General features: G+C 35.0%; 1 pseudogene; it reads right to left on the bottom strand.

Moving 5' to 3' along the window:
- Positions 1 to 3,882: 3,882 nt before the first annotated feature.
- Positions 3,883 to 12,669, bottom strand: LOC112000182 (putative cyclic nucleotide-gated ion channel 7; annotated as a pseudogene).
- Positions 12,670 to 12,931: the final 262 nt, after the last annotated feature.

Here is a 12,931-nt window from a genome sequence, read left to right as displayed (position 1 = left end):
TCTCAACTTTATTTTAAACTAATTGCTAACCCGTGCGATGCAGCAAATAAAGCTAATGATTAGTGGTGACTTCACTTACTTTTGGTAACTCCATTAAAATTGACTCATTTTCCAATCACACACCAGAGGTATACCCTCCTCCACAGCACTTGAGCTCTCGAACCTGTATGCTTTAGGCATGCGTGAGTGTTGCTGCGATGGGTGGTCGAACCGCCGCGAGGCATCGACAATATTTATTATTTTTTACTATAAATATGAATGTATCTAACAATCACTTGAGCAACTGATTATTATAAATTCAATCTCTTATGGTTTTAATCTCTTTTTATTTTTATTTTTTAAATAAATTTTCTAGATACCTTTTCTCTATTTTGGATATTAGGGAGAGAGTTTAGATTATTATTATTATTATTATTATTTGAATCTTGTTTAATTGGGTTTTGGGTCCTAAAAGTTTTATTTCATTTTATTTTCCTTGATTTATAAATTTTTAGATAGGTAAAAAATTTTATTTATATATATTGCTACGGTGAGAAGGTCTTGAACTCTTGATTTTAGAAAAGTTTGTTTTCATGAACAATTGTCAATTTCTAATTATTTTTGATGTTAGGCACAAAATTTTGTAAGTAAAATGTTGTTTAGGATGGATATTTTCTCCATATCTTTTTCCCTTCAAAATTTTGTAAGATTAGGCAATGACTTATAACTGAGCTAAACATTGCCAGACATGTTAGTGATTATTTAGTGTGGATGGAGGATGTTTCTTCACACTTTTATGATGTTCTTCTTGCCAAGTAGGGATAATTTTTGAATGAAAGTTTTGTATTGTTTCTTAAAAAAGAAAAGAAAAAGAAGGTTCTTAAGAAAGTTTTTCCTTATTACATATATACGCTATAATAATAATTCAAAAAAAAAAAAAATCTCTATCATCAAGATGAAAAAGGCAAAACAAATTTTCTTAAGATTTTTTTTTTTTAATTTTTTATAAGAAGATGGTAACCTTTATTAAGATGAAGACAACAACATTACATCATGAGTCACAACAGATTGAACTATATAAGTAGTTTCCTCTATCCAAGTTACATAACCAACAACATGCCTAGCATATTGTGCCAATAAATGAGCAGGGCGATTGCCCTGACAAAGAACATGTGATACCCTTGCCTTCTAGAAGTCTTGCAGTTTCAGTCTAATCCCCTCAATTAGAGTGCTTATTGCTGATGGTGGTTCACTACATCTAGTTACTGCATCACAAACAATTTTGGAGTCACTCTAAAAAATAACATCCCGAACACTCACATCCTAGGCAAATAAAATGCTCTCCTCTAGTGCCTTTGCCTCAAGCCTCCAGTGACCCCAGAGGTACCAAAAGTGCCTTGCTAAGAGCTATTTCGACTTGTCCATCATGGTCTCGAATGATAGCTCCTACTCCAATAGAACTGGTGCTTTCAAAGATTACAACATCACTATTTATTTTGTACCACAGGTCACTTGGGGGCTCCCATCTTACCTCTTCTTTTAGACTGGTCTGGGATAGCTTTAGATTTGCAGTTTGGAACTCATCCAGTATGTATCGTGCCTTCTGCAGAATAGCTAGACCTTGTAGTCTTGCCTTACCAAGTCTGACTTCATTACGGTTGAACCATAAACACCAAGCCACCATAATGACAAGCTCTAGCAAGTCATCCCCTACTCTTTGCCCAAACTTCAAGTGCCATAAAAAATCCACAAATTCTGGAAAATTGGCCCCACATACTTCAAAGGGAATACTAGAAAGCTTCCAAATATCTTGCGCTTTTTCACAATCCCATAGTACATGCTCGCTACTTTCAGCCCCCAAACCACATGCCCCATAAGTAGGATTATCAATCACTTTCCGATGACATAAGTTGGCTTTTGTTGGTATGGTATTTATACTCGCACACCATGCAAAGGACTTAACTTTCTTTGGAACTTTGAGCCTCCATATGGTTTTCCAAAACAGTTTATTTTTCTGGTTGTATGATGCTTCCCTAGAATTCCCATCGTGCACCATCTCCAAGGCTAATTTGTAAGCACTATGCACCGTGAAGTTCCCTTTTGGGGTAAATGCTCAGACCATTCGATCACAAGGAAGTCGAATGCTAAGGGGAATGCTTAGAATTGCAGAGGCATCTGTTAGGGAGAAAAATTGTTGAACCATATCAGCTCTCCAAGCCCGTGTATGTGGGTTAATGAGTAGGGAAACCTTTGCATCATGTGGGACATTGGGCGGGTTGGATGTGAGTTTGAAAGTAGATGGTTTAGTAAGCCATTTATCCCTCCAAATATGTAGTGATTGTCCATTCCCCACCTACCATCGATGCCCTTTCTAAACAATTTTCTGGGCTACCAAGATACTATGCCAAGTGAAAGAGGAATGGTTGCCTAATTCAGCCGAAAGGAAATCCCATCAGGAAAGTATCGTGCCTTGAAGACTTTATGGACCAGTGAGGTAGTGTTAGTTTGCAATCTCCAGCCTTGTTTTGCCTAAAGGGAAAGGTTGAAGGCTTTAAGATCGCGAAAACCCAAACCACCCTCTTCCTTTGGTAGACACATCTTGTCCTAGCTCAACTAGGCCATTTCGTTTTTCTCATTTGTTTACCCCCACCAAAATTTACGTACGATACTAGTCATCTCATCACAAAGATCATTAGAGAGTTTAAAGACACTCATAGTATATTTTGGCATCGCTTGTGCCACAGTCTTGATCAAGATCTCTTTTCCTGCATTGGATAACAACTTCTCTTTCCAACATGAAAGTTTATTATCCAACCTCTCAATTAATTGTTGGAACATGTTACACTTATTTTTTCCTACTAGTGATGAAAGCCTAAGGTACTTCTCATGTTGCTTAATGTTCTCCACCCCAAATCTATGCTTGATCTCATCTTGCAAATTTTGTGGTGTGTTATGACTGAAGAAGAGAGAAGTCTTTTCTCGGTTCAGTTGTTGGCCTAAAGCTTTCTCATATTTTTCCAAGATACCAATCAAGTTAGAACTTTCTTCACCCGTGGTTTTACAAAAAATTATACAGTCATCAGCAAAGAACAAGCGTGAGATTGATGGTCCTCTGGCACATGCAGCAATTCCCTTTATAGTTCCAAGTTTCACTGATTTTCTTATAAGGGCTAAAAGACCTCTTGCACAAAACAAGAAAAGATAAGGGGAGAGGGGATCCCTTTGGCGTAATCCCCTAGTAGGAGTAATGACACCTCGGGGTTGGCCATTAATTTTGATTGAATAAGTGACAGAGCGAACACACCTCATCATTATGTCAACCTACTGTGTATGAAAGCCCATCTTGATCATTATTTTTTCTAGACAATCCTATTCGACCCTATCATAAGCCTTACTCATGTCTAATTTAAGGGCCATCTCCCCCACATTTCCATTCTTTTTCTGGCTTATATGGTGCATTGTTTCAAAGGCAATGAGAAAATTATTTGTGATAAGATGCTAAGACATAAAAGCACTTTGGTTCTCACTAATAATATGTGGTAGAAATTTTTTTAATCTATTAGCAAGGACCTTAGAAGCAATCCTACAATAACATTGCTAAGGCTAATAGGTCTGTATTGGGTAATCTTCGTTGGATTTTTCACTTTGGGAATGAGAATAACATGAGTTTCATTAAATTTTGGGGGATGATCCCATGATTCAGGAAATCCAAAACAGTACGTGTAACACAATTTCCAACTAAAGAACAATTCTTAAGAATTGATTCTCAATAAATTATTGCACCTTGAAAAAATATATATGTATTCACAACTTTTTTGTATGATATTTAGATAGTAAACATATATTCCTTTTGTCCCAAAGTTAACCTTGGTGATGTCGCCTTAAAATTAAAGAACTGGAAACTTCTATTCAAGAATATGAAGAATCCCTGTTGAAACTTTCAACTAACTCGTGTAGAGCAGCTTTTTGATGTCACAAATTTCTTGCATTCAAATTTTGAGATACTTTTTACAAAACAAATAAACTAAACACATGCAAGTCATGGCAAAGACCAGGTGTTGGTCCTATCCTTCTAGCCATGTTTTGCTATGAGTCTCTTTATATGGAATAAAGCCTTTTATAAGTAGTCGAACCTTTGCCAGGAAAGGACCATTGAGTCTAATGGGTCATCAAGAAGAAGAAGAGAGTTAATGGTCTGCCACTCAGACCATACAGAGACCTGCACCAATCCGCCTTTCAGGAAACAAATTTCACTCTTTGTCATCACCTAGAATAAGTTGAACAATACTGTTTTGCAACCGGGAATGAGCAATATCCGTAGTATACAGCAAGAGCTAGCAACATCAGCTCCTTGGTTTTCAAAATCTCAAAATAAACAAACTAATTCTCTGAATCATAATTTGTGAAATCAGGTTCCGGGGGCTTCTGCAGTTTCACCAAGCCTCTAGCACTTGGGTTCCGAAGCCTATGACCACGAAGGGCATTAGCTGCAAATCGGGATGCTAAGATAGTTGCATCAAGCCTAGATGTACTATCACTTCGCGAAACTAATGCCCTTACATCATCATATTCTTTACCATAATGTAATGCTTTCTCTTCTTCTTCTTCTTCTTCTTCTTCTTCTGCCTCTTCTTGACGATGACGTTCTGCAGCTCTCCTCTTGAGATTCCGTCGCCAAGCAGCCTGGATAAAGCAGGCAGCCCAGGTCCTCCACTGCTGTGAGTAGAAACGGAAGGTGTGCTGAACCTGCCTGCTATGAAGGCGCCTAAACTGACTGCTATGAAGGCAACAAACTTCAACTCCTCTGCTTCCAAGGCAAAGGCTTCCACCTCAGTTAAAGCCTTCACTGTCCGAGTTGATGATGGTAAGTTGGAACCAGCTTTAGGGTCCAGTGCCCAAGTTAGAAGCTCCTCTCCACAGAAGTCCCCTTCTTTCAGTAGACCTCGGTTGAAAAATCCACTCCTTCCACCTTCTGTAGTGACACTCTCCAGGCGCCCACGAATGATAAAGAGCATCTCATCCACCGGGTCGCCTTTCCGAACAATGTAGGTTCTCTCTGTGTATAAACTGGGCTTCAATCGCTCACAGATGGCATCAAGTAACCGCTCATCCATATTGGCAAACAAAGGAACCTGTCTACACCATCATATAGAATTCACACTCTTTGAATAAACATCAGCAAGATAGGACACTGGCAGGATACAAGACTGATGTTAAAAGTGCTATTGAGATTAAATGGCAAAGGAATTTTTTATTTAAAAAATGAACAGAATGCTCTATAGGCTTAAGACAAATGAAAGAATGCTAGATATCCTATTGGTGATTCAAGTTATAACATAATTACTTCTATATACTTACCCTTCTCACCAAATTCAAACAAAGATGTCGTTTGATATCCCTCCTGAGATCTTTTGGTAAACTCTGGACCAAGCTCTCTTCATCTACTCCTCGTGCTTCTAACCACTTATACTGGTCATAGCGTCTAACTCTTTCCCTCAGATCCTGTGGCAGTAAGAGATGATGCATCCACTGTTCAGAATCACGCCTTTTGATTCTCATCTCTTCAACACGAACTGTAAGAGACTGGAAGTATGTCTATTGCAATCACAGGATACCTTAAAGGTCAGCGTTATTGTAAAATATTTGTACTTCCTTAAAAACATAAGATCTGCATACAAAATTTAAACTGTTTCCACAATTATATTCATAGTTCCACTTTCCTTTAAAAAGAAAACTTTAAAATGCATATGCTTCGTCCATTTGTGCCAACAACTAGTTGTCAAGCATTGTTATTCTCAAAAAATGAGATATAGGAGCAATTCCAATTACTATTTTGCTTTAATTATCAGAAAAAGAATATCCAAATATGTTTCAGCACTTATATGTAATAATACTGACTAACATGAGCGTCCTCATGCGCATCCCAAAAATGATTATCTGAAGAAGTGGTTATTAAGTGTAGTATTAAACTCACCTGCATATTTCCAATCAGAAGTGCAAAGAGTAGGAGCCCAGAAATTGCTATTAGTATGGAAAACAGAACCTCTCCAGGATAGGTACTGGTTTCAAGCCCTTGACCAAGTGTACTGTAGAAATTGAAATAGCAATGAGCTTTAATAACGGAGATGTTGGGAGCTAATAAACTCAGAAATTAGCATTTTTTACTTTACTAAACTTAATAATTATGACAATGATAATTATTGCATGATGCAGCAATCTACCACATATCATTGCATATTTGAAAATTATGTAATTGTATTAACAAGTGATCATGCCTGCACAATTTTTTTTCCCATTTTTCCTACCGTACAAATCCAATATAGAGATTTTGGTTATCCATAAGGGCCAATAATTTTGGCTAGCTGCATTCACTGATCTTTAAAAGAATTCCTTTACCTCTGAGTCACAAACATGTTAAAATATTGGGAACAAGAGTAACTTAAGACAAATTGGAAATTCCTTATGAACTATCTAGTAAATATCATTTTGAAATATCCACGATAAGCTCTATAAAAGGACTTACTGAGAGACAATGTCTAAAAATACTGCATAACTAATAAAGCCAAAGTTGAGTTTAAATACTAACTTCTTCAATTCTAGAGAACGTAGAATTTATCAGTGCCTTTCATAAAAATCTTAAGCCTTCTGACTTTGGCTAGCTTGTGAACCTATTAAGCTAGTGCTCGACTAGATGGCTGACCAAGAAAATTTATCTAATGGATCTGCACATGGATGTACTATCCTTATCATGAAGCTACCAATTAAAAAAGTATCTCAATAATATATATATATATATATATATAAATAGATGCCTAAGCCCAAAAGAAAAAGAAAAAAAAGTAGAAAAAGGAAAATCATTTTAAATTATTTATTTATCTATTTTTTGATGGGTAAGTTACACATGCAAATATTGTATCATTTGTGACAGAGCTAAGTGACTAAATAGCATTTAGCCTATCAAGAATAGACAAGCAAGTATTGTGCACACATACCTACTAGCAAAAAGTAAGATACCTCAAATTTTGCAGGCCCCACCATAAACAGTGGCAAAATTTATAGAAAAAAAGTCCTAGATGCAACAATGCCAGATGATATAGCATTTGTGTAAATTCCATAATTGAATTGTGAATCTTCATCACCAATAGAGCAGCGACTACCAAGAACACCCTTGCTGATCTTTTCCCAATTACTGTAATCTTCCATATGCTTATTCCCACAGTACAAGTAATTTATGTCACATTTTCCACTATCCTTACAGGCTTGCCGCCAGCAAGTGTCATTTCGCTCAACAGAAGATAAGTACCAAAAAGCCCTGTTATGGTGGGGCCTACTAGCACTAAGATACCTACTAGCACTAAGGCTGCAAAATGGTACAATTATGCTGAAGGAAAACCATAAATAGCATAGGACCAGTCTTCAAATAGTCATTTTACTAATATGCAAAACTGCAAATCTTATATATAATCATATAATTTCATGAAAAAAAAAAAAAAAATTGGCCAAGAATCCAGAGCCAAATATGACCAGTTATGCATGCAGGATGTAAATCTTATATATCATATAATTTCAATTTTAAAGATGCCAAAAAAAAAAAAAAAAGTGCCACGAAGCTAATCATGTAGGCATATATCTGTAGCATTTCAACTAAGGGTCACTGGTAGTAGAAATGACAAAAAGTTCTGATTCTTGCTAATAAAATACCTAATTACCTGTAGAAGTCCAGTAAAATATAGTATGTTGGCCTATTCCAAGTTCTTTTGTTATAGATTTACTTGTCTAAGTATTCTCTCATGCAGAGCTCATCTATTTTCACTCCATGAGAAAAATGCACGGGCTGAGCCGTGTAAGTTAAATGTGAGTATTGACTGGACAACAGATTGCTAGCATTTCCTTTCACTAAAGCAATGCATGCATTATGTGTATGTAGTTCACTGTGTGTAATTTGTCCACCCCTCTCAAAGATGTAATTGTCTGTAGTGGAATCCAATCCTTTCTCTCAAGTACACTTTTGACGGTCGGTATAACTCATCCACTTCTACTTTTCAAGTATTCTTATTCTTTTTTTACCTAGTTCATTTACTTGCAGTGATTTATTTTACCTTGTTCATTAACTTGCAGTGATAAATTTAAAATCATTTTCAACACAATAGAAGGGCAAAATATTTTGTCATGGCCAACAAAAGTAGGAGTTGCAGTTTCTTTTATAGCATATATTGTGCAAGGAATACTACAAAAAACAAAAGACATTCAGTTTAATGCTCCTACTAAAATGCATAATGACTAGCTCTTCCAGTTTACATCTTCTAGTTAAACTTTCAGGAATTATGCCTTGTAATTTGTAAAAAAACAATATCCAGATGTCATCTTTACAAATATTACTAACAATTCCCTCAACCATAGGAAATCCATAAATTGTTATTCAGAAAAATTTGAAAAAGAAAAAGTCCCTTGTAAACCATACACATCTGTTTCAACACTGGTTCTGATCTCATTGGATAATTTGGTTGCTTGGTTTTCAAGAATTATTAAGAACTTAGATGGCATATATCTGTTCTATGATTTAGAAACAGTGAAAAATCTTTGATCTGGACGTATAAAAATCTAAAAATTAATGTATGATGTAATTAGTAATCGTTTGCTGACAGATGTATTTTGCATCCATATGCTTTCAAATTTTCACAGTTTAAGACTTAGAACTCATAGAAAGCAACAAACTCAACAATTTAAACACAAAATGAATAAAATATATTTTTATTCCATTAAATTTTATGGAAAATGATGCTGCAAGATGGAATTAGGTATATTAAAAAAAGTTCCATAGTTTTCTAATACAATAAAAGTAAAAGATATCGTTATTGAGAGAAAAAAATGTAAAAGAAGTCATTCTAAAGACACTGAAGTCTATAGATTTAACTAGGCATGCAAGCTAGTAGAGCAAAGAAACTGTGCATGGTTTCTCAAACCTGAGGTAGAGGAAGCACAGACAGTAAATCTACAATGAAATAATGTTGTAGATATCGCTTGGCTATCTGTGTAGGATCTATCACAAGTTCACCTCGTCCAAAAACCCGAGAAGATGGTGCCATATACGCTGTGCGGAACTGAATAGCCATACGAATAAGATAGAAAGAATCTAGAATTGCAGAGTAGTTGTTGTGACTGCCAACTTTGTATCCATACCAAGGCAATTTGATGCATGAATGAAGACAGGAAGATAGAAAAACAATGGATCAATAGAAACTGCAAGAATACAAGATATGACAAAAAGCCTATTCCATAACAAGAGGGATTTATCTTGAGGGTCAAATATTTTTTTCTCAGATACTTTAAGATCTTCTGGGAACACTGCCCGGGTGACGCCAGACCTGAGTGATCGCCCAATTGTCCTTAGTCCATCTGATCCCTCTCTCATTCCATACCTAAAGGATTTTGATGAATTTTTCTTTGCATGACCGGTAAGGTTTAGCCTCTCTAAATTAAATATGGCTCACTTCTTTCCAACAGCACCAGAAGGCATTGACAACGTAGAATCAAGGTCATCCAACCTAAAGTGCCAACAACCTCGAAATCAATCACTGCTACTGCTTTTGTATATCCATATAGAGAAGAACCACTGATGAAAATCATTGCAAGTAAAATGTAAACTACTCCTATACCTCTTTTGAACATAATGCTAAAAAAATGTGGTATCTAATATTTTAGAAGCACCCTTTTACTATCTACTGAACTAGTTCATTGTGCACCTTACTATTATTAAAGGTGCTATATACTAAAGATCATTTAAAAACAATTTGTATAAAAAATTATGCTTAACAAATATATCATAGATTGTAAACTATATGTGAGTCACAGACTCATTAGCTTTATCTTTTTTGAATCAAAATGAATATTCGTATTATATATAAAGCAACAGGATAAATAATATCAAAAAAATGAAAAATTGTGTCCATCTCTGATGCAAATTATATACAAAACGAAAAAAAGAAGTGAAAACTCTAAAAGTTCACTAAATCATGTCTTGTTATCCACACACTCACCCCATGAGTACCACTACATCCATCGAACACCATTGACCTCATTTCTCCATATTTAGCCCCAACAACCCTTCTCCAAAGAGCATTCCATTTGGTTGCGTAGCACTACAGCCACTTTCATAATAAATCTTAACCGAAAATACCAAGCTTCTGAATAATTACACCCCCTAATTTGATAGGGGGACAAACCATGTCCCAATTTACAAAAGGAATTTTCCTCTCTTCCTCTGTACTGCCACAGAAAATCTATTTGAATCTTCTGGCAATGCTACTTGGCATATAGGAAAGGGTGACATGAAGTAGGTTGGTAAACTAGAAAGGTTACTTTTACTCAAAGTAACCCTTGCTCGTTTCTGAAAGTACAACTTCTTTCAGCCTGCTAACATTATTTCCATCCCTTCCATTGATGAACTAATCAGGGAGGCATTGTGACAAATATACAATACAATATTCAGCATCCAACATCAAGAGAATCTGCATTTCCTAAAGTCAAAAGCAACAAAGCCCAGTAGCCTCATTTTACCTTAAATTGAGTTCATCGAACTGAAGTTAATTATTTTTCCTTGCTAATCCAATTAAAAGTATCAAATAAGAACCATTTATATATATTAGCAATCAATAATCTTTAAATTTTATAGAAGAGAAATGGGAATCATTTGTAGCAAGGAACAACTTATGCAGTGTACATTCTTTACCTTAAAAATTTCTCCCTCTGGCCACCAATGTACTGCGACTTGTAACCGCAATGAAACATTTTGTAGAATCATCAATTACATTGACATCATATTGGAGTGTTAGAATTCTATGGTAAGCTTAAGTCAAACCATGAAATGGGATATGGAAACATCAAGTGCGATAAATCAAATTTCCTGTAATGCAAATGAACTAAGGTAAGAGACTGCCAATAAAATGATAGTACATAACAGAAATACTGTGTTCACAAAGTATCATACCTTCTCTGAGTATATATATATATATATAATCATAAATTTCCAACATGTCAACTAGTCTGAATATCCAAAGAAAAGTAGCAGAATTGCATTGTAGACCATTAAATTTTCTACTATAAGGTTAGCATTAGAACTGAAATGAAACCCCAAAAAAAAAAAATATATAGACCATTAAATTTTCTACTATAAGGTTAGCATTAGAACTGAAATGAAACCCCAAAAAAAAAAAAAAAATATATATATATATAAACAGTTAAAATTACTGAATTCATTAGTACCACTATTATTGTAGTTTTCCTGTATATAATTATCAAAAGCATTGGCATTTAGGATATTTTAAAATCATGGATCTTAACGACATGTATAGTTTTGTAGTGAAACCTGTCACAGATACCCAAAGTCAAGTATACATGCTAAGCATTTTCTTAATTCTGCTAATTCTCAAGGTTCTAAAGAGTTTGTGCAAGAATAGCCCCCGGGTCAAAAAATAAAGGTACAAGTAAAAAATAGAAAATACCAAATAACACATCCTTAGAATACAAGATCTTACATTGTTATTGGCCTACATCCATTCTCCATCCAACAAGGTAATTTCATTAATTTTTCCGAAGTGACAATTGCTTGAACCTTGTCAATCATAATTCTTAACGTAGACTAGATTGTTGTATTTCTTTTATAATAGTTTCTTTAGCCTTCTCCAATCAAGATTCTAAAGCATTATTTCATATGAAGAGTTCTTATTGGTGTTAAAATATACTAACTTTTATTAGATACCTATTGCCGCAAACTTTCCCCAAATTAAAATTTATTTCCAAATTTACACAAGAGAGAGGTCGAGTTTTGGTGTGATAGCAAATGTCTTCCACCAAAAGTGACAAATCGTGGGTTTGAGCATGGGAATTAGTCTCTCCAATAAATTGGGGGTAAACTTGCCTACTGTAACCTTTCCCATACCTCACAAAAATGGGAGTTTTGTGCACTAAAGTATGACCAATTTTACACAAGTGGCAAAATAATAGATAAATAAGAGTCATTTATGGCAGCATAAGCTTCAACAATTAAAGTACCCAACAAAACACCAACAATGACATGCTTAACTAGGCCTTCGTTTTTATTTTTATTTTTTCCCCTTCATTTAAAAAACAAATAAAAACTAATAAACAGAGGTTTTCTACCTGTTTCTCAAAAAAGAAAAAAAAAAGGAAAAGGAAGAAAAAACAAACCGCATGAGGAGAAACTGGTTCGAATTCACCCAACCCCATTTGTTGCAAGCAATAAACTAGTGCAAAGTGAACTTTGCCAACGGTTTCAGGTTATATATCTCCTCCATAAATCAGTGAAGGCATCAATTACAAGAGGAAGAATATTAGCATAAGTATTGACAAGGGGATTATTAATATTGTCACCGATGTTCATATGTCTTTGAATGTGTTGGAAAAATTGGTTTTGCATCTTATACAAAACCCACAGCGAAAGCAACATAAAGAACTACTTTATTCGTGAGATAATATGTAACTTTGAATTCTAGAACAAAGAAAAGAAAGCGTACTTTGATGCAGTGAGATTCAAAAACAAAACTTGAGAATACCTTCAATTTTCATCTCAATTCTACATGATGCCCAAGATGAGTGGTCTCTCAATTAGTACTTTTGTATATTAATTTTCCTTTGGAAAATGTATTCTAAGGACTCTATAGAGAAAAACCGTTTTCTTCTTCTTTTAATCATACGTACGTTTTTAACTGCCCTTGGCAGTTACTTTATTTAATAACTCTTATTAAATAAAAATTGATTATCTAATTAGGTTAGCCTTTTGGGCTAGCCCAATTGGGCTTAAGTGTGGCTTGTGATGGGATAAAAGGGACTAATAAGGCTTTATCTCCAATGAGCTTTAGACTTATTTGTCAACTCTTGACAAGCCCAAAATTATCATCAATATATATATATATATATATAAAACCAAAGCCTT

This window comes from Quercus suber, unplaced genomic scaffold (genome assembly GCF_002906115.3).
Source record: "Quercus suber isolate HL8 unplaced genomic scaffold, Cork oak 2.0 scaffold_438, whole genome shotgun sequence".
Lineage (NCBI taxonomy): Eukaryota > Viridiplantae > Streptophyta > Magnoliopsida > Fagales > Fagaceae > Quercus > Quercus suber.
The sequence above is the reverse complement of the archived record's forward strand: the minus strand, read 5'-3'. Positions and strand labels throughout refer to the sequence as shown.